Raw genomic sequence first — 25,670 nt, forward strand, 5'->3', positions numbered from 1 at the left:
GTCGTATATTAATTTTAGGCCCAAAAAAGGCACTAGGTCTTATTTTCGGGATATGTACATGATCATCTCTCCCCTCCTCTCCTTCACTCCAATTCTTCCTCTTTCCTTTCTCTCCCCCACATGTGCAGCATCTTTCCTCCCCTCCCTCCCATCCCTTGTGCAGCAGGACCCTTGCCCAACTTCCCTTCCCTCCCTCCCATCCCATCCCTTGTGCAGCAGGACCCTTGCCCAACTTCACTTCCCTCCCTCCCATCCCTTGTGCAGAGTGAATTCACAGGTGAACAAGGCTGAAGCAGCCTGTTAGAGTGCTGCCGGCCTGAAGCTGCATAGGGAAATAAGTAGGGCTCGCAGCCGGGTTCCGATGGGAGGGAGGGAAGGATGGGGAATTGGCTTCGTGGCGGGTGTGGGTGCTCAGGGGGGGAGGGGTTGCTCTCTCAAGGGTCCTGCTGCACAAGGGTTGGGTGGGAGGGAAGGGAAACTGCCGGCAAATCCCGGGACTAGGGTTTATTTTAGGGGTAGGGCTTATTTTCAAGGAAACACAGTATTACAACCTATAATAAGGGTGCTGGCATTTTTATTCTTTAATATTTGTTATCCTATAACTGAGACCGCAGGAAATGTATTCATCCCATCAGGGAAACGGTTTCTATTAAAATTCTTTGTCACTATCACCTTTTACTATTCTCTGATCAGATAATACCGTTCACCCAGTCCCTCCCCTCTTCATGCTTGGGGCAATGTCCCAGGACACAGAACTGCAATGACAGAACGGTTGAGTTCACAAGTCCCACCATTTTTGGTATAAACTTTGCCTTCAAAGCATTGCTGCCAGAATAAGTTATATGCCAGAAGAAATCAGCAATCTGTTACTAATTTATCAGCACAGCCAGAAATTCTATAGCTTTTCGAGTGGCGGACAGACTGATGAGTCAGTGCAAGTGCTGCGTAGAACGGCCTAGGAGATCTGGGTTCAGTTCTCAGGCCTGTATTTTGATCCTTATGCCAGCCAAGGGCAATGAAAGAAGTATTCACAGGCCCCCCTCCCCCCTGGGTATGATACCTCAGCTGTCACCAAATGGTAGCACATGTAATGGGTTCATAAGAGCTGTGGCCTGTTGGAGAGGAGAGGGTTTGTATACTGGGGAGAACATTACAAATCATTGTTTAAGGCACTATAGCCCAACAGAAACTGGTTTTGACTGAGCTGTAAGCCCAAAGCAGCATAAGAAAACTGGCGGGCTACAATTATTTGTAATAACAAAGAGTTTGTGTATGTCTGTTTCCTTAACTCTGTGTGGGAGGGTTAATATTGGCTCAAGAGTGAAAAAGAGAGAAGCCAGACTCAGGAAGTTATGTCTCTTACATCAGTATCAGAGCTAAGCTCGAGCAAACCTCAAAAATGCAAGGCAGGAGCCAACATGAAGACAGCAAGAGAAAAAGAGTACTGTGTTTTCTTTTTGACCAAGGAGTGACAAACCAGCTGTGATTCAGAACTGTACCGCCCAGGTACCGGGAGCATGGGGGGGGGGGGGGGGGCGAGGAGGGAGGGTGGCTCTGAGGGGAAAAGGGAGGAGTGAGAACTGGAGGAGAAGGGAGGGGGTGAAGGAAAAAGTTCTGAGATCTCTAACAGGAACAGCTTTTAAACAGTTGCTCACAGTTTCTCCCAGATGCAAGTTTCAAGTGCATTGCAGGAGGGAAAGCAAACTTGCACAGAAAGTTTGCAGAGTTAACCGGACCAGGATGGCTAACAGTCAGATTTTCCAGAGAGATTAAGGTATGCATTCAGTTTTACACATACTATGGGACATCCTAAAGGGGTAATGCTCGATGAAGAGCAAAACTTCTTGCGTTTCACCTGGGAATATGGCTATTGTTGGCATGCTCGGGTAGCTTAAGTCCTTAATAGCTTGCAGCAGAGCTTTTTGTATTACCTCACAGGCCTTAAAGCTAGCTGGACTTAAGAGTATCACTATGTCACCTGCTGAGATAGGGTCTGTGCCCAGGTCCTTTCAGTCTTGGTCTAGATCCAAGCTCAGAACAGCTGGGACACAGTGTTTAAGCTAAGCAGGTAAATCTATCTCCACTTGTAACTGTCTGAAAACATAATCGCAGCATTAAGGCTGAGGAACTCTTGGAGCCAGTACCGCGGATCCAGCTTGGGAGAAACCCTGTCACAAGAGTACGCCATGTACAAGCCCATCTTATGAAAGACCCCAGTGTGCTATCCTTCTTAGACAAACAACCTCTGCTGGCATAACAAGCTTTTTCCAAGTAAGGATGTGCAAAAAGTGAATCATTTTGCAGCACGTCTGCAATTGTCTGGTAACATTTGCAAATCCATCCATCATGGAGTGGAATTATTATTTCAGCATTTATCTTGAGCTCTACATTGGAACGCATTACAACAAACTACATAAAGGCACAATAAGTCCATGACTCAGACAGCTGAACATTTAAGTGATTACCTGAGGTAAAGGGATATACGAGGGAAACTCTATAACTGTGCGCCTCGATTTAGGAGCTTATTCTATAAAGCAGTGTCTCGCAAACATTCCGGCTGGCGGCACACTAAATCCAATGCCCCGGCCGGAAGGCACCCGGGAGTGCGTGGATGTTGGTGCAATGATGTCATGCGCACGTGTCATGTCATCACGTCCACGTCCGCAGATGCGCGGAAGCCCATCTGGCTGTGACCTGCTTCGGCGGAGGCGCGGGGAGAGGAGGCGAGACGCCGGCCAGGAGTAGAGTCATCGGCGCCGGCTGACTTCCTACAGGACATGCTTTACGTCCTTTGGGCAGTCAGCCAGCACGGATGACTTTCCTCCTCGTCATTAGAAACATAGAAACATAGAGTTTGACGGCAGAAAAGGGCCGGCGGCCCAACAAGTCTGCCCACACAATAACCCTCCCTCCCACAAGTCTGCTCAAGACAAACTCCCCCCCCCCCACCTGAAGTATCAATCTTTTAAGCAAAACTCTGTGGTACCCCCACCTGTGGTACCCCCACCTGTTGGTCCCATCGACGCTTGAAATCAAGCACGCTACTGGCCTCGTCGATGGGACCAATAGAGTTGTGTCGAGGCACACCTGAAATCTCAGGAGGCACACTGATATGCCGCAGCAATACACTGTTATAAAGGAACTTAGATGGCTATTTTCCTGTTTGGAATACTAGCTTAACCAGGTATATTATTTATTATTATTTATTTTATATATTTATAGTCTGCCTACAACTAAGCGGTTCACAAGAAAAACATACACAATAGATAAAACGCAAGGACATAACATCTTACATGCACTGTGAACTCATAAGCTTTGTGGGCCTGATTCTGTATAGGACACCTGGTCTCAGCAGCCACCTATTGAGAATCGCACACGGGCGTCCTATACAGAATCGCTTCTGTCCTGATGGACTGACGCCTAACCACCCCGATTCTCTAACTTGCGTCTATGACACAGGTGCCGGTTAGAGAATTGTGTTGCTGCTGAGCTGATCGCGGCAAGGGAACACCTGAACCCCCCCCCCCCCCCCCCCGGAACAATTCCTCCTGCCTCCCAACTTCGCAGGGGATAGGTTCCCTGCCGCAGCCACTCAGCTGATCGTGGCAGGGAGATTTCCTTGCCGTGATCAGTTTAGTGGCCGCATCTATTTGAAATGTAGGCCAACATTTTGCTGGCCTACGTTTCAAGCACATATCCAGGCCCTAGGGAGATGACTAGGTTCACTTAAGCTCGCCTAAGGCCACCTTCGGGCCAAACCACGCCCACGCCCAGCCTTGGGCGAGCTTAAGCGTCCCCAGGTGTCTCCCTGCACCTCCGACAGACGCCTACAGTGTAGGCAGCCTGCTTCAAGTTGTTGGGGTTTTTTTTTTTTTTAGAAAACATGTGCCCTGATTAGCTGGTTAGGCAGCGGTAGGATGCCTACCATTGCCTAAAATTGGGACACCATTTATAGAATATGACAGCCATGGTGCTACCCCTGGAACTTACAGTATTCTGCAAATTACATACATATGTAGGAGCCCTGGAAGCGATGTGGCTGCTACCTATGCACCCAGAGGTTGTGCGATCAAATCCCAGTGCTGCACCTTGTGACCCTGAGCAAGTTACTTAATCCTCCAGTGTCCGGGTTTTGAAAAGCTTCCCCCGAAATTGTGTCGGGCAAGCGCGGATGCCCTCCTGTCTGACCAGAGCAAGCAGCGGGGGTGGGGCTAGGGGGCCTAGGGCGGGTCTAGGGCTCCAGATTTGACAAATGTAAAATCTGGCAGTCCTACTCCAGTGCCCACCACTTTGAATGTCAGCTTTGAAATGCCAAAGCAACAAAAAGACAGTTTACAAGTCCCCTTTTCCGTGTCTTGCCCATGTTCTGTCCCTGTGTACACCCCCCTTGCAAGTACACACTATGTACAGTACGCAGGTATTTGCAGATTAGCATTTACAGGCCATGCTAGCATATTTATTTATTTATTTCATTTTCTATCTCATCCTCCCCAAAGAACTCAGAATGGGTTACATGCTAACATACATAATATATAGTTAACAGGTTACAATATAGTATACGTGAATATTCTAAATATTTATGCACTTACTCTCAAATTCTGTATATGGCACCTTAAGTTGTGTATGCAAATCGGTGCACACAGCTGATTTGTGTGCCCAACATGATTAATTGGCCTAATCGATACTGATAATTTATGCTAATTGGCACTAATTAAAAGTTACGTGTGCAACTTGGAAGGTTCAATTTTATAAAAAGTATGCACAGTTTTAGTACACAAATTTGAAAAGGAGGGATGGTCAGGGGAGGGGCATGGGCAGATTGTTGGACATTCCTAAAAGTTATATGCATTGTTATAGAATACCCCCGATCAGCGTGCAGCATAGCAGTAGGCTTTTAGGCCTGGTTTTAGCGTGATTCTATAAAAGGTACGTGCATTTTAGAATCGCGCTAAGTGCTATCCGAGTTGGCGCCAATTTTTGTGCACTATATATAGAATCTGTGGATTTGGGGGGGGGAATTCTATTTATGTTGCCTAAAAATTTGGTGCCCAAAATATCCACAAGTAGCACTCTTCTATAAAACGCATCTGGAGTTATGCGCAGTTTCTAGAATATGCCCATCTCCAACCACAATATGCCATTTATGCCAACAAACATCTGGTGTAAATGTCTGCACCTAAACTGTAAACCAGGGGTGTCCAACCTTTTGGCTTCCCTGGGCCGCATTGGCCGAAAAAAATGGTTCTGGGGCCACACAAACACTGCAGCAAGACAGAGGAGGGAGCCGGCAAGATGGTAAACACCCGGGGGCAGCAAAGGAAAACACTGCATCGCCTTCGACTGGGGCCGCACAAAATACTTCACGGGGCCGCAGGTTGGACACCCCTGCTGTAAACAGATCGGACATATTCTATAACAGTGGGCCAAACTTTTAGGAATACCCACGGCCCACCCATGGTCACATCCACTTTTAAGATCCATGCAGTAGAACTTATGCACACCATTATATAGAATACACTTAGCAAAGTTGTGTGTGTAAATTTTAATTAATGCCAGTGTCGAAAATTGTTTGTTAATTGTCAATCATCGGCACTGATTGGCTTCTGAAGTAATTAAGTTGCATGTGCAAATCAGCAACAAGCACAGATTTGTGCACGTTAGTCACAGTCTATACAGTAGAATCCCAGTTAACCGGTATTCAACTAACTGGCTCTCTCAACCAACCAGCAAAAAATAAATTGTCTCCCACACTCCACACCTGACAAGCTCCAAAGTCATGCTCCTGACCCAACAACCGCCCTCCCTCCCTCCTGCTCCTGAAGCAGCAGTGGCAGCCACAAATCTCCCTCCCTCTAGCTCCTGAAGCTGTAGCAGCAGCTGGTCCTGACAACACACCCTCCCTCCATCCCCCAAAGCAGCAGACAATCAGTCCTGACAACCCCCCTCCCTTCCTCCAGCCCCCAAAGCAGCAGAACCAGTCCTGACAACCCCTCTTCCCTCCCTCACTTACCCGAAGCAGTAGATGGTGCTGCATCTGCTCACCAGTGACAGGCTGCTTCCAGCCAACCCCGGCAGGGCTTGTCCTCTTCTGTGTCACAGCAGAGGAAAAGCCCTGCCTGGAATGGCTAGAAGCAGCCTGTTTATGGCACTGCCTCTGCTCATTAGCACCCACTACTGCTTCGGGTAAGAGAGAGAGGGAGGGGGGATTGTCAGGACTGGCTACCTCTGCTACATCAGGGGCTGAAGAGAGGGAGGGAGATTTGTGGCTGCTGCTGATGCTTTGGGAGAGCCGCAGGCAAGTAAAGGAGGTTAGACCGACACTGAAGGAGGGAAGGCAGACCCGGGAGGAGATTGACCAAAAGTGTATGGGGAGAGGAAGAGACATAGATGCTCATCCTTCAGGGTGAAGGTCATGGGATGCTGGAACCATAAGTGTGTGTGTGGGGGGGGGGGGGGGGGGGGAGAGATACCAAAAAAGGAGGGTGGGAAGAAAGGAATGGAAGCTGTACCTACAAGTGAGGGTGAGAGGATGATAGAGGAAGAGACAGTGGCTCAGACCAGAAAGGGGAGATGGGAAGAGAGACAAAACTGCAGTTGGAGTTAGAGAGAGAATGGAGGAGGCTGGAACCCGAGAAGGAAAAGGCAGAAAGGAATTTCAGGTCTTAGGACAGGGGAATGTGCATTCATTCCTTGGCTATGCGTCCCTGACATCAGAGGTGGGCAGTGGTCATAATAACGTGACTCGACTGTGTAGTTTCCTAATATTTCTCAAAATAGTGAATAGTAGGTATGCAAATAAATGGAGATAAAGAACATAAGAACATAAGAATTGCCGCTGTTGGAACGCTCTTCTGGAGGCTGTTATAGGGGAAAACTCCCTCCAGGGATTCAAGACAAAGTTAGACAAGTTCCTGCTGAACCAGAACGTACGCAGGTTCAGCAGGGATTAGGGCCAGGGCCGGATTAAAGGATAGGCCCAGGAGGCACGTGCCTAGGGCCCGGAATTGTCAGGGGGGGAGCAAACAGCCCAACAGATCCAGTGGGTCCCGCGGTCCGAACTTCTTGATTGAACTCCTACATTGTCCTTTTCAGAGGGGCCCCAACACGGCAGCTGTTCACAAGCAGCTGGTGGCTGCCCCAAAGTTTTCCCTCTACTGCGATCTGCCCTGTCGGAAACGGGAAGTTGCGGCAGAGAGAAAACTTTGGGGCAGCCGCTGGCAGCTTGTGAGAACAGCTGCCATGTTGGGGCCCCTCTGAAAAGGACAAGTTTGTCTTCAGGGGAGAAGCGATCTCTTGACTCGCCTCCTCCTCCCCCCGTACTGTCAAAATGTCTCATCTTTCCCCCCAAGGCAGGGCCGGCGTTAGGGGGGATAAGGAGAGCAGATGTCCCGGGCCCGGGCCTTCCGGGCCTTCTCTTTTGAGCCGCGATGGTCATCTGCTTTCCTCTTGCTTCCCCGACACGGCAGGATCACAAGCCTTCTTCCTCCCCTCCCTCCTCCCCCCCCCCCCGACATCAATTCTGAAGTTCCGGGCCAACCAGGTAGCGATTGGCTGGCCCGGAACTTCCTCTCCGACTTCAGTTTTGACGTCGGACAGAAAGTTTTGTGGGCCCGTCGCGTCAGAGAAGCAGGAGGAAATCAAGGGCAGTGGCTTGGCAAAATCAGCAGCAGCGGCGGAGAGAGAGAAAGAAAGGGGAGGGGCAGGAAGAAAGAAAGCCTGAAAGAAAGAAAGGGGCAGGGAGAGAGAAAGAAAGAAAGAGGGGGCAGGGAGAGAAAGAAAGAAAGGGGACAGGGAAAGAGGAAGAAAAAGTTGAATTCATGGACGGACAGAGAGAGATAAGTACATAAGTACATAAGTAGTCGCCTCCGCCGGGGCAGACCAGAGGTCTATCCAGCCCAGCGGTCCGCTCATGCGGCGGCCCATCAGGCATATTGCCTGGTCAGCGGTCCCTGACTAATTTTATTGCCTACCTCTACAGTTATCTCTAAACCTTCCACTGCTCTTATCTGTACCCCTCAATCCCTTTGTCTTCCAGGAACCTATCCAGGTCATCCTTGAAACCCTGTACTGTGCTATTTCTTATCACGGCCTCCGGAAGGGTGTTCCATGTGTCCACCACCCTCTGTGTGAAAAAGTACTTCCTTGCGTTTGTTTTAAACCTGTCCCCCTTCAATTTCATCGAGTGACCCCTTGTTCTTGTGGTTTCTTTCAAATTGAAAAATCTGTCTTTGTCAACCTTTTCGATGCCCCTCAGGATCTTGAAGGTCTCTATCATATCTCCTCTGAGTCTCCGCTTTTCCAGGGAGAACAGCCCCAGCTTCTTCAGTCTGTCAGTGTATGTAAGGTTTTCCATACCCTTAATCAGTTTAGTTGCTCTTCTCTGGACTCCCTCAAGCATTGCCATGTCCTTTTTGAGGTACGGTGACCAGTACTGTACACAGTATTCCAGATGCGGGCGCACCATAGCCCGGTACAGTGGCAGGATGACTTCCTTCGTTCTGGTCGAGATACCCTTCTTAATGATACCTAACATTTGGTTTGCTTTCCTCGAGGCTGTGGCGCATTGTGCCGACGCCTTCAATGTCGTGTCTACCATCACTCCCAAGTCTCTTTCCAGATTACTGACCCCTAGCATTGATCCCCCCATTTTGTAAGTGAACATCGGGTTCCTTCTCCCTATATGCATTTCCCTACATTGAAGCTCATTTGCCACTTTTTCGCCCATTCTTCCAATGTCGTAAGATCCCTTTGGAGATTCTCGCAGTCAACCGTGGTTTCAACCTTGCTGAATAGTTTGGTGTCATCTGCAAATTTGATGACCTCACATTTTGTTCCCGCCTCCAGGTCGTCAATGAATATGTTAAACAGGAGCGGTCCCAGCACCGATCCTTGAGGAACCCCGCTCGTGACCCCTTGCCAGTCCGAGTAATGGCCCTTTACACCAACCCTCTGCTTCCTGTCTGCCAGCCAGTTTTTGATCCATCGGTGGACCTCCCCGTGCACCCCATGGTTCCATAGCTTCCTGAGCAACCGCTCATGTGGTACCTTATCGAAGGCTTTCTGGAAGTCTAGGTAAATTATGTCTATGGGTTCTCCTTTGTCCACCTGTTGGTTGGGATGAGGTGTGGAGGAAAGGAAGCATGCAGGAGGAAGAAAGAAAGGATGCACAGTCAGAAGGAAGTGCAACCAGAGACTCATGAAATCACCAGACAACAAAGGTAGGAAAAATTATTTTATTTTCAATAGTGATCAAAATGTGTCAATTTCTTCAAATGTACATCTGCTATATTTATATTTTGCAGAGTATTAGGGGTCTATGTGTCATTGTTTCTGTGGTGTTTCACTGTTTGCAGTTTGGCTTCTTGACGGTTCAGTTTAACCTTTATCTACATATTTTTATTTTTAGTTTATGATTACTTATTCCATACTAGGTGAGAGTATATCTATGTTCCGTGTATATGAAAGACATGGTTTTCTGTTAGCGTTGACTAGCCTTGTTTGACGAAATGCATCGGGCATGGTTCTTGGGAGCACCTTGAATAAACCTGATTTGAATCTCCTTTTTTTTCTACCGATCTTCTTTTGATTCATGTTGGATTCTTTGGTGGACCGCTTGCCTTGTAGTTTTGTTACAAGTTAACATAAATGGAGTGGAACGTACTAGAGGAGTTACAAATATGGTTGTTTATACATACATATGGGTTACAGTTGGTTGACAGAGTGAGGCGTTGTAAACATGGTTATTAATACAGACTTATATTTTGGACAATATATTTGAACACTTTTATATATGTATGGAAAGGGTTCAGAGTTAAAATACTGGATAAGTAGGTGGGAAGGGAAGGAAAGAGAATTTGTTCAGAGATGTTTGGGGGTGGCATAGAAGAAAAACTGTGCTCTGGTATGCTAATCTTTGCTTGTTTTGAATAAAAGAAAGAAAGAAATACAAGTGGAAATAAAGAAGTAAAGAAGAAAACAGATAAACGGGGATGGGGCAGGGGCGGGGCAAGGCTCCTTTATTCAGATTTCTATTTAAAGATGAAAAATAATTACATAAGTACTTACAGCTAATCCGGTGAGCCTTTACAGTTTTTCCTAAGTCATAGTGATAAGAACATAAGAATTGTCATACTGAAGGGCCATCAAGCCCAGTATCCTGTTTCCAACAGTGGCCAGCCTAGGTCCCAAGCACATAACTAGATCCCAAGTAGCAAAACAGATTCTATGCTGCTTATCCTTGAAATAAGCAGTGGATTTCTCCAAGCCATCTCAATAGCGGCCTATGGACTTCTCAGTCAGGAAATTATCCAAACCTTTTTTAAACTCTGCTAACCTAACTGATTTCACCACAATCTTTGGCAAGAAATTCGAGTTTAATTACACGTTGTGTAAAGAAATATTTTCTCTGGTTTGTTTTAAATCTACTACTTAGTAGCTTCATCGCATGTCCCCTAGTCCTAGTATTTTTGTAAAAAGTGAGCAAGCTATTCACATCCACCCTTTCCACTTCACTCATTATTTTATAAACCTCTATCATATCACCCCTGAGCCGTCTGTTCTCCAACCTGAAAACCAGACAAGCCAGGGAGTACTCCAGGAATGGCTTGAGGAACAATGAGCATTCAACATTATACGTACGTACATATTGCTCTTTCTGGACACCGTTTTTGGGTGTCGATGGGTTTGTAAGCACAATGGAAAATGTATCAGGTTTGAACAGCAGCCCTTGACACATGAGGACTAACCTGAAAAAGTTAGCAACACCAGGCTTCTATTTCCAGGCAAATAAGCATTCTATCATTTAAAGTTGCCAGTAACTCAAATTAGCTACAAAAAATAGCTGCTTGAATTTTGTTTATACTGTATATCACAAGGTATCACGGTAACTAAAGGAAAAATATGATTTAGTTATAGAAGCCAAACTTTGAATTAAAATATGAGTCACAGCAAACATACTGCATGTACCCAAGTGCTTCGTAAAACTACTTTACAACACTCCTAGTTATAACAAAGCAAAAGCCTGTTCCATAAATTTTCCATGCAATTAATAAACCAGTAGAATTCCTCCATGGTAAATCCTCTTTATTGCAGAAAAACACATTGGCTTCCTGTCCATTCGTTATAAAGATGAACCACTGTGTAATACATAGATTACATTCACAAACATTTGTATAATAAATAGAGAGTATGTTACTAGGATATACATTATATCAGCGACGAGGACAGAATGCTAGTTTTTTTTTCTATGCTGTTGTTATCTATCTGGCTCTTCCAAGTAAACAGAAGTGAAGCCAGGCAGCCATATTTAGTTATTCATTATTTAACTTTATATCCCTGAGGACACTCGGGGGAAAACTCTATATCCAGCACCTAAATTTAGGTGTCGGTAGGCGCCCTGCCGATGCCAAAGGAATTGAAAAATGCAGTCAGAAATGGCAGTGTTGAAGTGCCTAAATAAAAGGTGGCTGAAGTAGCCGCTTTAGGCCAAAGTAGGCATGGCCAATACTGGAAGTAGCGTTAGGCAGACTAAAGTGGCTACCCAGTCACAAATCATTGCATTACATTACATTATATTAATGGCTTCTATTCCGCCCGTACCTTGCAATTCTGGGCGGATTACAAAAGAAACTAGCTGGACATTTCCAGGAAAATTACAATTTAGGGTTTTGGATTACGAAAAGATGACTAGACAGTTCCAGGAAATTTACAGTTTGGGGAGCTGTTTACATGGTTGAGACTTTGAGGAGAAAGATTTACAGAGAGGGAGAGACTTTGAGGGGGAATTTGTAAGGACAGAGGAGAACAGGGGGTAGAGTTAAGACATCTGGATAAATTTTTTGAATAGCAGATAGGCGGCTGAAATGTAGGCCTGGAAAACCCACAGCAGCAGATCATGGAATCCCCCCCCCTCCCCCCATCAGCTGAGTGGCAGAGAGCCGCGATTCTGTAACCCAAATCAGATTGCCTGTCAATCATTCTAAGGCGCCGGTTACAGAATCACGGCTTTGGGTAGTCCCTGCCATTCAGCTTATGGGGGAGGGGGGAATTCCCCTGCTGCGATCAGCTGCTGTAGTCTACCAACAAAGATAAGCGGCTGAAATGTAGGCCAAGGTTTTCAACTAGACCTGTTTGAGAAGCATCTAAGTGTCAAAAGGATACCCAAACTGACCAGATGACCACTGGAGGGATTAAGTAATGAACCCCACTCACTCCCCCAGTGGTCACTTAACCCCCCTAAATTTGAATGTAATAGTACATAACTGGCTCAAGAACAGCAGCACTTGGTATGGGAAAGCCTAGTAGAGCATTACACAATTGTCTTAAGTAGTCAGATGGGTAGGCTAGTGAACCATAGAGAGAAGGAGCCAGGCCCATAAGCCACTCTAACTACTACATTTATAGTGGTCAATGTCAAACCACCAAAACCCTACTGTACTACCATAAGGGTTATTGGGGTGGTGAATAAGTGGATTTAGGGCTATTGGGGTGGTGGATAAGTGGATTTAGTAGGTTTTAGGGGAGTTTTAAAGGGTTTTAAAGGGTTCACCTAGATGGCTGGTTCGACGCTGAACTAGGAACAGTGAAACGGGAGTTACGAAAATTTGAAAGACAATGGCTGAAATCAGGAGACAGTAAAGGAAGAATGAATTGGAGACTAAATTTAAAATATAAAAACTTAATAACAACAAAACGTACTAATTTTTACGCTCAAAAAATTGGTTCTCCAAATACCAACACCAGAAATCTGTTTAAATTAGTCAACAATCTTTACGACATACAGACCCTCTCCCACCCTTCCTCAGACCCCCCACCATTGGCCGATGCTCTGGCTGAGTACTTTAGCAACAAAATCATCAACCTGAGATCCTTCCTTTCGGCCGCTACAACCAACCATTCTGACTACCCAGTTGTTCAACTCATGACTGTACCTAGGGTAGACATGATCTGGAATAATTTTACCACTCCTACCTTGCAACAATTCTGCAAATTTTATTTAAAATATACCGATTCCTACTGCAAATTAGACAGTTGCCCTCCAAATATTATGAAAGCTGGTCCAGTCGCCTTCAAAACCAGATTACATAATTGGCTTACCTCTCTTCTACTGTCAGGTACCTTCCCTGAGACCTTAGGCCAGATTCTAATCACTCCGATCATAAAAAATCCCAAGGAATCTTTCAAGCTGACATTGAACTACAGACCCATCGCAACCATTCGCTTTTTTGTAAAGCTGATGGAAGGTTTGGTCAACCAGGACTTAGTAACCTATCTTAGATAAATTCAACATACTACATGATAACCAGTCAGGTTTTTGCTCCGGTTTTAGCACGGAAACAGTTATTGCCTCACTGCTAGATTCCCTCCACAGCTTATTAAGTCAGGGTACAAGTGCACTGGTCCTGCAATTTGATCTAAGTAGTGCCTTCGACCTAGTCAATCACATCATCCTAATTGACTGTCTGGAATCAATTGGTATTTTGGATAACATGTTAAAATGGTTTCAGGGCTTTCTGACTAAACGATCGTACCAAGTTTACTGTGACAACAATTACTCATTCAGCTGGGTTAACTCATGTGGAGTCCCACAGGGTTCCCCCCTATCCCCTACACTGTTTAACATTTACCTAGCCTCATTGGGTAATTTACTGCAAAGCTTAAAAGTCAAATTTTACATCTATGCTGACGACATCACCATAGTTTTCCCCCTAACAAACCTGACTTCTGAGACTAAGAACCATCTGGCTTCTATTTTAAAGCAAATTGAACAATAGATGATGGAATTCAAACTGAAACTCAACCCAGCAAAAAACAAATTCTTCCTGGCGAGTCCGAATGACAAAATCAAAGATTCTTTAATTTCTTTGAATGGACAAGCCTTTCCATTGTTGATTCCATAAAAATTCTGGGAGTGACTCTGGACCGTTACCTTACTCTAGATGCACACATGGAATTATTGGTAAAAAAAAAGGCTTCTCGATTTTATGGAAACTAAGAACCATCAGAAAGTACTTCGACACAACTTCATTCCGTCTACTGGTGCAATCCTCCATTCTAAGCATGCTCGACTACTGCAACATCATTTACTTGGGGTCTTTCAAGAAAGCCTTACAAAGACTCCGAATTATTCAAAACTCGGCAGTACAATTGATTTTTGGTATTAAAAAATGGGATCACATTACCCCCCTACTATCAAAAACTTCATTGGCTGCTCCTGGAGGTAAGAGTTCTGTTCAAATTTGCCTGTCTTCGTTTCAAATCTATTCTTGGTTTGGCCCCTATGTACTTGCTCTCTCATTTCAACTTGGATTATTCCATTAGGCCTACACGCAGAATCCATATGTTTATCCATCCATCTATAAAGGCCTGCCGATATAGAAGATTCTTGGAAGAACACTCGCCTTCCAAGCAGGTCATCTGAACAATTGGCTGTAACATTATTACACACTCCTCATCCTAAGTTATAGAAAACTAGTAAAAACTAACTTGTACAACAAATTTGTAACCTAAGATCTCTTAAAGCCCTTTCCCTTTTTACTCTAACCAATTTGTAACCAAGATCTCTCAAGCCTTCTTAGTACCCTGCCTACTTGTACTTGACAACTTTACAGTGTGCCTATTTTCGCTGATCGTGTGCTGATTGTTCCAGCTCCTCTTATCTCTGTATCCAGCTCACATGTATCAATGACTTTTCATTGTGCCTATCTTCGCTAATTGTCCAGCTCTAACACATGTATTCAATGACTTTTCATTGTGCCTATCTTCGCTGATTGTCCAGCTCTTCTTATTGTAAACCGCCTCAAACTATTATGGCTTTGGCGGTATATAAAAATAAAAATTATTATTATTATTATAAGTGTCTTCTAATGTGTCCTAATGTTCTGTTGGCATGTCTGTGTGGCCATTTCATTAGAAAGCTGGCCCATCTCACATCCAAATGGGTTTCATTTGGATTTATTCAACTTGAATGGTATTGTGGTCGAAAATGGGGAATAAAGATAGACATCCTGACGCTGGACATATAGACGTCCAACTAGACGATTTTCAAAAAAAAAAATTTTGATGTCCAGCATTTTCAAAAATGGACCCTTCTGGAAGTCCAGTTTTGGACGTTTTATAGGAAACGTCCAAAGTCAGACTTAGACTTTCTATTGAAAATGCCCCCTAAGGCTCTGTTACCAGCATCAAGTTATTTGATTCTCAGAAGTAGCTGCAGGTGATCAGAAACATAGGGGCTCTTGAACTAAAGTTTGGTGCGTGCTAACAGACATTAGCATATGCTAAATGCTACATGTCCTGTTTAATATCTATGGCCCACATAGCATTCGGCAAACACTAATGTCCGTTAGCATGCACTAAGCATTAGCAAAAGGGCCCTATAGTACAATAAGCCAAACAGTTCAGGCTAAATTTTATGGCTTTAAATACTAAAACTAAGATCTTAAGAAGGGAAATTTATCAATTGGCGCTATGGGCGTCTTTAGTATTTAGTGTGTACTAATCATTAGCATGCACTAACGCGGTAGCATCTGTTAATGAATTCTTCTCTAAATGGTGATCTGTGCCCTACTGGAAGCTCATGTAAGGTCTTCACTAGAGGGATAATGTGTTCTTGCTGCCCTAACCCTGAAACCTGGTGAGCCAAAGTGTTGTTTTTTTATAAATGAAGGCATCTTATTTGATTTTTATATAGAAACTGCATTAAAGTATTCCAAATGTAGTGCCATCGGTGCATGGAATATCCATCCCTTCCACCTTAATGAGCCGTACATCTGGAACAGACTTCCTGAACCAGTCTGTAATGCTTTCTCTCTGGCTCTGTTTAAATCTAGACTAAGGCCTGGATTCATGAACCAGCACTGATTTTCTAAACACCAGTAGGAGCCCATACCTCTGTTAAAAATGTCATCCAAATGGCATTTTTTTTTTAGTTAAAATATTTTTTAATTGAAAACCTTTCCACATAAAACAATTAGTAGAATTTACTTTAAAATGTTTAAACAATTAACGTAACGTAAGCAAGGGATACATATAAGTCTAAAATAAATAATTCCCACCCCACCCCCTACCCCCTCATATAGAGAGTGTAATATCATATTCAAACACACATATGCATATTATTCACCTCTAACCTTATTATTTTCCACAAATGTTTTAACAGGTAGCCATATTTTATCAAATTCTTTTCTTTTCCATAACAATTAATTCATATTTCCCAACCAGACAAACGATTCCACCAGAACCGAAACGATAATGATGGTGAGTCCTTCCATACTCTTTTTTTTTTAATTCTTTATTCATTTTATAACTTACATCAAGTACATCAACATTGGTATTAACATTTTAACATAGATATATCACTTGAAATTCTACAATTAATCTTATCAAATACTCTTAAAATTGATTGAATAGCCATAGCTGTCAAAATAGCCAGTAGTCTCTTATACCTTTTCTTTATAACAAAAGAGTCATCAAAGATATTAAAAATAGTTCCAGCATATGTCAAGGCATATATCTAAATGGCGTTTTTAACCTAGATTTGAGGCGCATACTGGTTCCTAGAAAATCGGTGCTGGAATCGCACCTGCGTAGGCACATTAGGCTCTGGTAGGCGTGGCCAATACTGGAAGTGTCATCGAGCAGCCTAAAGCACCTATGTAGATATGATTCACGTGAAGATAGGTGCTGGAAATGTAGGCCCAGAAAACCCAGGCCTACATTTCTGGTGCCTATCTTTCGTGTCAGCGTGATTCTGAAACCAGCGCCGATGCATGATTTCATGCAATTGGCAGCTGCTTTTAAAGTGGCCGCCGATATTGGCGCCGGTTTGAAAATCTAGGCCTAAAAGCTCACCTTTTAAAAGCTGCTAAGAATTAAGGGGGAGTGACTTATCAAAGAGGGCTATTTATAAGACAGATTTTATAAGACAGATAACATGCCATTTTAGTGCGGGGTCTCGTGTCATAAAATGGGACCCTGTGCTAAAAGATCATGACTAGTGGTAAAATATCCTGTCTTAATGGATGTCCACCTGTTCACTCCCAATTTTGTTTTAATTATTCCCATAATAAATGAAACTCCCTTATCCCTTCCTTGCCCTATTTGTCAGTCTTGAATAGACTGTAAGTTCTGTCAAGTAGGAACTGTCTCATGTGTTTTTGTACATTGCTGCATCTTTCCAGTGCAAAAAAAAACACAAACAAGGTCCACCAAGATAGTTCCAAAAAAACATGAAACAGATGATCTTGATTATAAAATTTATTTTAATAATGGTGCAGAGATATATGCAATAAAATATACAGTAACACAAAGGACACAATGTAGATGTGGCATACACCCGACACGGGCCGTGTTTCGGTCATAACAATGACCTTCTTCTAGGGTCCAGCCTTGCTAAGAGCCACAAGCTTAAAATTGCAAAACAATGTAATAAAAACTGTGTGTACGAGTGTAGTCTATAAAACGACTTTCTAGTGGCACTTTAGAAATGATAAGTACTAGTGATTAGATCTTTATTCTCTAAGTACCAATAAATGCTCTGAATTTCCATTAACATACAAAAGTCTCATTTACTACTACAGTTCTGGCTCCTCATTGATAAGTGGGAATCCAGGCAGTGACGTACCAAGGGGGAGGAGCAGGGGGGAGGTCCGCCCAGGTGCACGCTCCAAGGGGGTGCACAGCCGGCTGGGTCCGGAAGCTCGCTGCTGAAATCGGCACCTCAGGGCAGCTGCCGTATTTATTCCAGAGCATAAATACGGCAGCTGCGCTGAAGTGCACGAAGGTCCCGCGATGACAACTACTGCTGCCACTGCTTCGGAAGAGATAAGTGATGTCGGAGGGGGGTGGACCGGCAGCCACAGTCATTGCGGGACCTTGCCACAACTCCCTGTGTCTGTTGGCCCAGCCCCCTTCCGATGTCATTTACATCTTCCGGAGCAGAGGCAGCAGTAGTTGTCATCACAGGACCTTGCTGATTTCGATGGAGAGAGAAAGAAGCATAGTAGGGTGGTGGAAGGAGATAAAGGGGGTCAGGGTGGTATGGAAGCATGGTGAAGGGTGATAAAGGGGTCAGGGTGGTATGGAAATGTGGTGAAGGGTGAGAAAGGGGGTCAGGGTGGTAAGGAAAGGTGTGGAGGGTGAGAAGGGGTCAGGGTGGTATGGAAGTATGGTGAAGGGTGAGAAAGGGGGTCAGGGTGGTATGGAAGGGTGGGAAAGAGGGCAGATGCTGATGGAAGTAGGGGGAAGGGAGAGGAGAGACTGAAATGCCAGACCATGGGGGTGTGGGAGAGATGGAAGGGGAGGCATAAAGTTTCTGGAAGGTGAATAGAAGGAGAGAAGATGCCATATAGAAGGGGCAGAGAGAGGGTGGATGAAAGGAAGAGAGTGACAAGAAGATAAGGAAAGCAGAAACCAGAGAAGACAAAGTAGAAAAAAATTATATTTATTTTTTTTTTTTTTTGCTTTAGAGGAGATGCATTGCTGTTTCTGTGTTATTGCATTGTATGCAGAGTCCAGCTTCTTGGTGCTTCAGTTTAATCTTTTGTCTACGTATTTTTATTCTATCTCCCCATTTACAAAACTGTAGAGCGTTTTTTATCGTTGGCATCTGAGCTGTTACCACAATGGCTAAAAACCACACTACAGTTTTGTAAAAGGGGGAGGGGTTAGTTTGTGATTACATACTAGGCGAAGGTGTTTTGTTCTGTGTTCAAAAAGACATGGTTTTCTATAAGGATTAACTGTGTAATAATAATAATAATAATAATTAATTTTTTTATATACCGCCAATGCCGTGATAGTTCGAAGTTGTTTACAACAAGAGGCGCTGGACAACCAGCGAAGTAATTACAATACAAAGTCATCAAAGTAGTTACAATACAATGTCGAAGAAGTTACAATGCAAAGTCATCGAAAATAAGGTACAGGTTGGGAGAAGAGATACACTAGATTCATAGGTTACAATCAGTTAAACAAATTCATTTTTATTGATTTTCTTAAATTGAGGTAAGATGAGGAGTGGTTGATGATGTTAGTCAGCCATTTGTTCCATTTACCTGCCTGAGAGACAAGAGTTCTGTCCAGGAATCTTTTGTAGTGGCAGTCCTTTAATGATGGAAAGGAGAACAAATGAATTCTGTGTGTGGACCTAATGGAACTGTCCAGAATAAATTGAAAAACCAGATACAAAAGGGTCAGGCCAAAAATTGATTTATAGCAAAGGCAAAAGAATTTAAACAAAACTCGTGCTTCCAAGGGCAGCCAGTGAAGTTTTTGATAGTAGGGACTGATGTGTTCCCATTTTCTCAACCCCAAAATCAGTCGAACCGCTGAATTTTGGATGATTCGGAGTCGTTGTAGGTTTTTTTTGAAGGTACCCAAATAAATGATGTTGCAGTAGTCAAGTGTGCATAGAATGGAAGATTGAACCAATGAGCGGAATGATACTGCGTCAAAATATTTTTTGATGGTTCTGAGTTTTCATATGATCGAGAAGCATTTCCTAACCAAAAAGTCCGTGTGTATATTTAGGGTAAGGTGTCAGTCCAGGGTCACTCCCAGAATCTTTATGGAATCTTCAATAGGGAAGGCCTGACCATTCACAAAAATTGTTGAGTCTTCAATTTTGCCATTTGGGCTTGCTTAGAAAAATTTGGTTTTGTCTGAGTTGAGTTTTAGTTTGAATTCGGTCATCCATAATCCGATCTGATTTAAAATAAATGACAGATGATTCTTTGTTTCAGACAACAGGGAAGTAAGGGGGATGACTACAGTGATGTCGTCTGCGTAGATGTAGAATTTGACTTTTTAGCTATGCAGGAAGTTCCCCAGTGAGGCGAGGTAAATGTTAAACAATGTTGGGGAAAGGGGGGAGCCCTGCGGCACTCTGCAAGAGTTTACCCAGCTACTGGATTGTTTATTATCACTGTAGACTTGATACGATCATTTAGTCAAAAAGCCCTGAAACCATTTTAATACATTACCTGAAAGTCCAGTTGACATCAAACACTCGATCAGAATGGTATGATCGACCAGATCGAAGGCATTGCTTAAGTCTAATTGTAGGACTAGAGCACTTTTACCTTGACTGAAAAGGCTATGGAGGAAATCTAGTAGTTAAGCAATGACAGTTTCGGTACTGTACCCTGATCGAAAGCCTGATTGGTTGTTGTGTAGTATGCTGAATTTATCTAAATGTATTACTAAGTCCTGATTGAGCAAACCTTCCATCAGCTTTACAAATAAGGGAGTGCTCGCAATGGGTCTGTAATTAGATATCTGCTTAGTATATTCTTTAGGATTTTTTACAATTGGTGTGATCAAAATCTGGCCGAGATCCTCGGGAAATGTACCGGTCTGCAATAGAGAGGAAAGCCAGTAGTAAAGCTTGGCTTTGAAGGTGACTGGAGCAACTTTCATAATGTTTGGTGGGCAGCAGTCTAATCTGCAATAGGAATCAGTGTATTTCATGTAAGTTTTGCAGAATTGTTACCAGGAAGGAGTAGTGAAGTTCTTCCAGGACATGTCAACCCTAGGTCCATCTTTGTGTTGAGCAACTGGGTAGGACCAGTGGTTGGTTGTGGAGACCGTTAGTGTGGATCATAAGTTATTTATTTTGTTCTTAAAAAATTCGGCCAAGGCGTTTGCAGATGGTGGGGAATCTAAGGTGGAACTGGATAAGGCCTGAGTATCATAAAGATTGTTAACTAATTTGAAGAGGTTTCTACTATTGGTGTTTGGTGAGCCTATTTATTGGGCGTAAAAGTTTGTGTGTTTCTCTGTTATTAGTTTCTTGTATTCTTTTAGTTTTAATCTCCAATTCGATCTCCCTTCACTATCTCCTGATTTCAACCATAGTCTTTCGAGTTTCCATAACTCTCGTGTAGAATTGATCTGTACTAGTCTGACTTGTTTAGTTTTACAATGGGTTTATTGACGTTCTGCTCACTGCAGTATGTAAGATGCTGCCTTTTCCTAGGTACACTCTTGTGTGACATGTGGATTGTTACTAAAAATTATGTTTTTCATACAGATGGGGGGTGTCAAAATGATGTGCCCCAGGTGCCACATATGCTAGGTACGCCACTGAATCCAGGAACCAGGATTAGGCCCAGAACTTTCACTTCTGACTTTGACTGAGTCACCATATCCTCTAATCTTATCCCTGGAGCCTAATAGCTCACAGACCAACCTCATAACCATAAAACCTAAGTCTTCTTGTTCAACAGTAGAACATTTTCCTCTAGTCATCTGTTGGCCTTCTTTAAGCATTTAAATTTTTATCCTTACTCTCATAGATTTATACATGAGTAAGGTAAGTAAGGTATTAAAGCTGTAAGAGGTACCTTGGGGCAATGCTTGAGGCAGCTCTCATTCCCAAAGGCCCTTAAGAACATTTATTTTTTCCTGGTTCTCTCACACAGCACATGTACACTCTTCCCCAAAGGAATAGGTTCTCTCCAGGGGGAGGAGGGGATTTTGTTTCAAGACACAGGGGTAGATTTTCCTCTTCACCTCAAATACTCATACCAAACAAATACTGCTTTGAGCAAATCTTTCATTCTAGGAGACATACAACATCATACATTTCCTTTATCAATGATCCATTCTGTTGAAAGTCAGTCCTTTTGGGGTTATTGATTTCCCAAGTGCTGAACAAACCAGTTTACTTCAACTGAGCTTTACAAAAGCTTTTCCCTCCTCCATGAGATCTTCTTGTACACACAGAGGCTCTGCAAGGAAAACTTTTCCACAGAAGGGTCAAGGGTCATGGATTTGATATACTGCCTTTCTGTGAACTGGGAGTTTGAACCGCAAGTCAATAAACAATTCAACACAGAATAACTCTACCCCTGACAGCTTCACAACAATAAAATCCCTTGACATTCTCTCATTATCTTCCCTCCAATTAAATAGTGTCATCAAGGAAACAAAAACATTTTACATTTTTTTTCTAAAAATCAATCAGTTTGAAACTGCATGTAACTCAGCCCAGCAAAGCATTCCACTCCTCTAGTGCTTTCATCCAAAAAGCTTTAGTTTGCCACTTCTATACCATCCTTACACTGGAAACCACTAATAGATTGCACTGCACAGACCACAAACTCTTTGTTGGCACATATTTCTGTAATCTTTCACACAAATATTCTGGTTTCTCACACTAAGATTTTAAATGTCAAAACCAATAGTTTAAATCTACAGTGTTCCTAAACAGAGAGCCAATACAACTAGGCCAGCAAAGGCTCAGCACTCATATGATGTCCCACTCTTAAAAGCACTGAAAATCCAAAATATTAAGTATTATAATAATCTACTACACTAAATACCATAGAATGAACCAATTATTTTAGTTTTATTAACTGCTTTTTCATGAAAAGATTCACCTAAAGTGGTTTATACTTCAATGAATATATCAGTACAATGAGGACCAAAATTTTCTCTGTTTGTGCCTCCTCTCTTTGGAACAGTATCCCAAATCACTTACATGAAATAACAACTCTTGGCAATTTTAAGGCGAAGATAAAGACATTTTTATTCCTTAGAAACATAGAAACATAGAAATAGACGGCAGATAAGGGCCACGGCCCATCTAGTCTGCCCACCTTAATGACCCACCCCTACCTTTCTCTGTGAAGAGAACCCACGTGACGATCCCATTTTGTCTTAAAATCAGGCACGCTGCTGGTCTCAATCACCTGAAGTGGAAGACCATTCCAGCGATCTACCACTCTCTCGGTGAAAAAGTACTTTCTGGTGTCACCGTGCAGCTTCCCTCCCCTGATTTTCCACGGATGCCCTCTTGTAGCCGTGGGACCTTTGAAAAAGAAGATATCTTCTTCCACCTTGATGCGGCCCGTGAGATATTTGAACGTCTCGATCATGTCTCCCCTCTCTCTGCGTTCCTCGAGTGAGTATAGCCGCAACTTATCCAGCCGTTCCTCGTACGGGAGGTCCTTGAGTCCTGAGACCATCCGGGTGGCCATTCGCTGGACCGACTCCAGCCTCAGCACATCTTTGCGGTAATGAGGCCTCCAGAATTGTACACAGTATTCCAGATGGGGTCTCACCATGGATCTATACAATGGCATAATGACTTCAGGCTTATGATTGACGAAACCTCTACGTATACACCCTAGGATTTGTCTAGTCTTAGATGAAGCCTGCTCCACTTGATTGGCAGTCTTCATGTCTTCACTGATGATCACCCCTAAGTCCCGTTCTGTTACAGTTCTTGCTAGGATCTCGCCATTAAGGGTGTAACTTTTGCATGGATTTTGGCTGCCAAGGTGCATGACCTTGCATTTTTTGGCATTGAAACCTAGTTGCCAGATCCTAGACCAGCGCTCCAATAGGAGTAGGTCATGCGTCATATTGTCGGATATTGAGTTTTTGACCGTTGCACTCCTTTCTACTACATTGCATAGTTTGGCGTCATCTGCAAATAATGTTATTTTACCTCGAAGCCCTTCTGCTAAGTCTTTTATAAAGATATTGAACAGGATCGGGCTCAAGACCGAGCCCTGCGGCACTCCACTGATCACCTCTGTCATTTCAGAGGGGGTGCCATTCACCACCACCCGCTGAAGCCTGCCTCCAAGCCAGTTCTCAACCCATTTTGTCAAAGTGTCACCCAATCCAATAGAACTCATTTTGTTCAACAGCCTGCGGTGTGGTACGCTATCGAAAGCTTTGCTGAAGTCTAAGTATACGATGTCCAGGGGCTCCCCAACATCCAGCTTCCTCGTCACCCAGTCAAAGAAGCTGATCAGGTTGGATTGGCAGGATCTCCCATAGTAAATCCATGTTGACGGGGATCCCGTAGATTCTCCTCGTTCAGGATCGTATCCAATTGACGTTTGATTAGAGTTTCCATCAGCTTGCTCACTATTGATGTGAGACTCACCGGTCTATAGTTTGCAGCCTCCATTCTGCAACCTTTTTTATGGAGTGGAATGACGTTAGCAGTTTTCCAGTCCAACGGGACTATACCCACACTAAGGGAGAGATTGAAGAGCGCGGATAGTGGTTCCGCCAAGACATCACTTAACTCCCTGAGCATCCTTGATGCTTTTGAAACTTAAACCGTCCTTCTAAGGACGACTTCGATTCAGGAAAGGTTTCTACCTTCAGTTCCCCCTCCCTTTGTTCTTTCCCTTGAGTGTTCTCTTTCTTTCTATCAATTGTTGTTCCAACCTTTCTTCCCTTTTGTTCCGGTTAATCAATGTCTTTATAAATTGTCATTTCCCTTGGTTTGTCTTTGTTCAGATTGTATTTTAATCAGCGCATTGTTTTGGCATTTTTTGTACACCGCCTAGAAGGCTTGATTTTAAATAAACTTGAAACTTGATTGAATAGTAATCAGGTACGTGGGCATTTTCCTTATCTGTCCTGGTAAGCTCTCAATTTAACTGTGGTACCTGGGGCAATAGAGTGTTAAAAATAAAGGAAGTAGGGAAATGTATTAAAGAAAAATAACGTGTAAGAATGTAGAGGTCAAAGAATCCTAAATCTAAACCAAATGGTCTCCAATTAAATATTCATTGACTTGAAAATAAAGTTTAATCTTAAATTTTAATATACTCAGAATTGTGTAATTCAGCCTAGGACCGAAGTCCCAACAGCCGGATCCACCACCCAGTCACTGTGTATGGAATATTTTATAAATACTTTATATCATTTAAAAAATATTTCAATTTATAAATGAATAAATATTTGCATAAAAGTCAGCAATCGTCAGGTTTTCACAGGTTTAGCAACGATTGCTGCTAACCGACCCGATTCACAAATCAGCTTGTTTTTCCCCTCGATCGCCCATTTTCCGATCCGGCCATGCAAATTTGTAAAATCCCATGCAAAATAGTCAAGCGATTGATTTACTAACATTTGCTTGGCTATTTTGCAGAAGTTTTTACGATCCTAAAACCCGATTGCGGTAGACCCTTCAGAACCGTGTTACCAAAAAGCAAAAAAACGGATCACTTCAAACTCTATCCAACCCACAATGTGATAACTTTATGAAAAAAAGGGGGTTTCTATGGATAATAGAATGTAGATTATTCAAAAAAATATAAATACAAACTAATGTAACCAACTCATGTACATATCAACACAACATAAATAACATCCTGCTCAAGCTGTTCACACAGCAACCCAGCTCTTAAAATACTCTCCCAAATAATATGTTAACTAGGAGGTTGAAGTAGAGGCAAGACTTCAGTACATAGAACCTCCTAAAAAAAAAGGAAATCTCTACTTATATTGCATTTTACAACAACAATGCTTTGTGGCTGACATCTTCGACACACACCGATGACATGCACATATGATGCATGCAAATAAACTAATCAACACAGGGCAAAAACAGCCGTAAAATTTATTCACTAAACCAAAAAATCAAAAATGCACTGTGAATGCATTCTTGCAAGGACACACAAACAATTGAACAACCAGAACACAATATCAAATTATAAACATATAAAACAAGGAGAAAAACAGACCTCATACACAGGCCGCCGGGACTGCAATGTACCCTAAGCAGCCTGTATCATCACTGCAAAAACTCCACATATAAATAAATTGAAACTTTTTCATGCACTCATACAAAAAGGTCAGGTAAGTAAGTGAGTTCATTGCACAGAAACTTATAGCATACTAGTTGTTTAGCCCGTTAC

At 43.2% G+C, this 25,670-nt stretch overlaps 1 protein-coding gene across 1 annotated transcript in view; it reads left to right on the forward strand.

The window, feature by feature from the left end:
* The first annotated feature begins 1,583 nt into the window (after window positions 1–1,583).
* Window positions 1,584–25,670, forward strand: part of KIAA0040 (KIAA0040 ortholog) — an 81,298-nt gene continuing 57,211 nt past the window's right edge. Inside the window, exon 1 of the mRNA XM_033916172.1 lies at window positions 1,584–1,774. The gene's annotated coding sequence lies outside the window, so the exon portion shown is untranslated. The remainder of the gene's footprint in view (window positions 1,775–25,670) is intronic.

The sequence above is a fragment of the Geotrypetes seraphini genome, chromosome 12 (assembly GCF_902459505.1).
Source record: "Geotrypetes seraphini chromosome 12, aGeoSer1.1, whole genome shotgun sequence".
NCBI classification, from domain to species: Eukaryota; Metazoa; Chordata; class Amphibia; order Gymnophiona; family Dermophiidae; genus Geotrypetes; species Geotrypetes seraphini.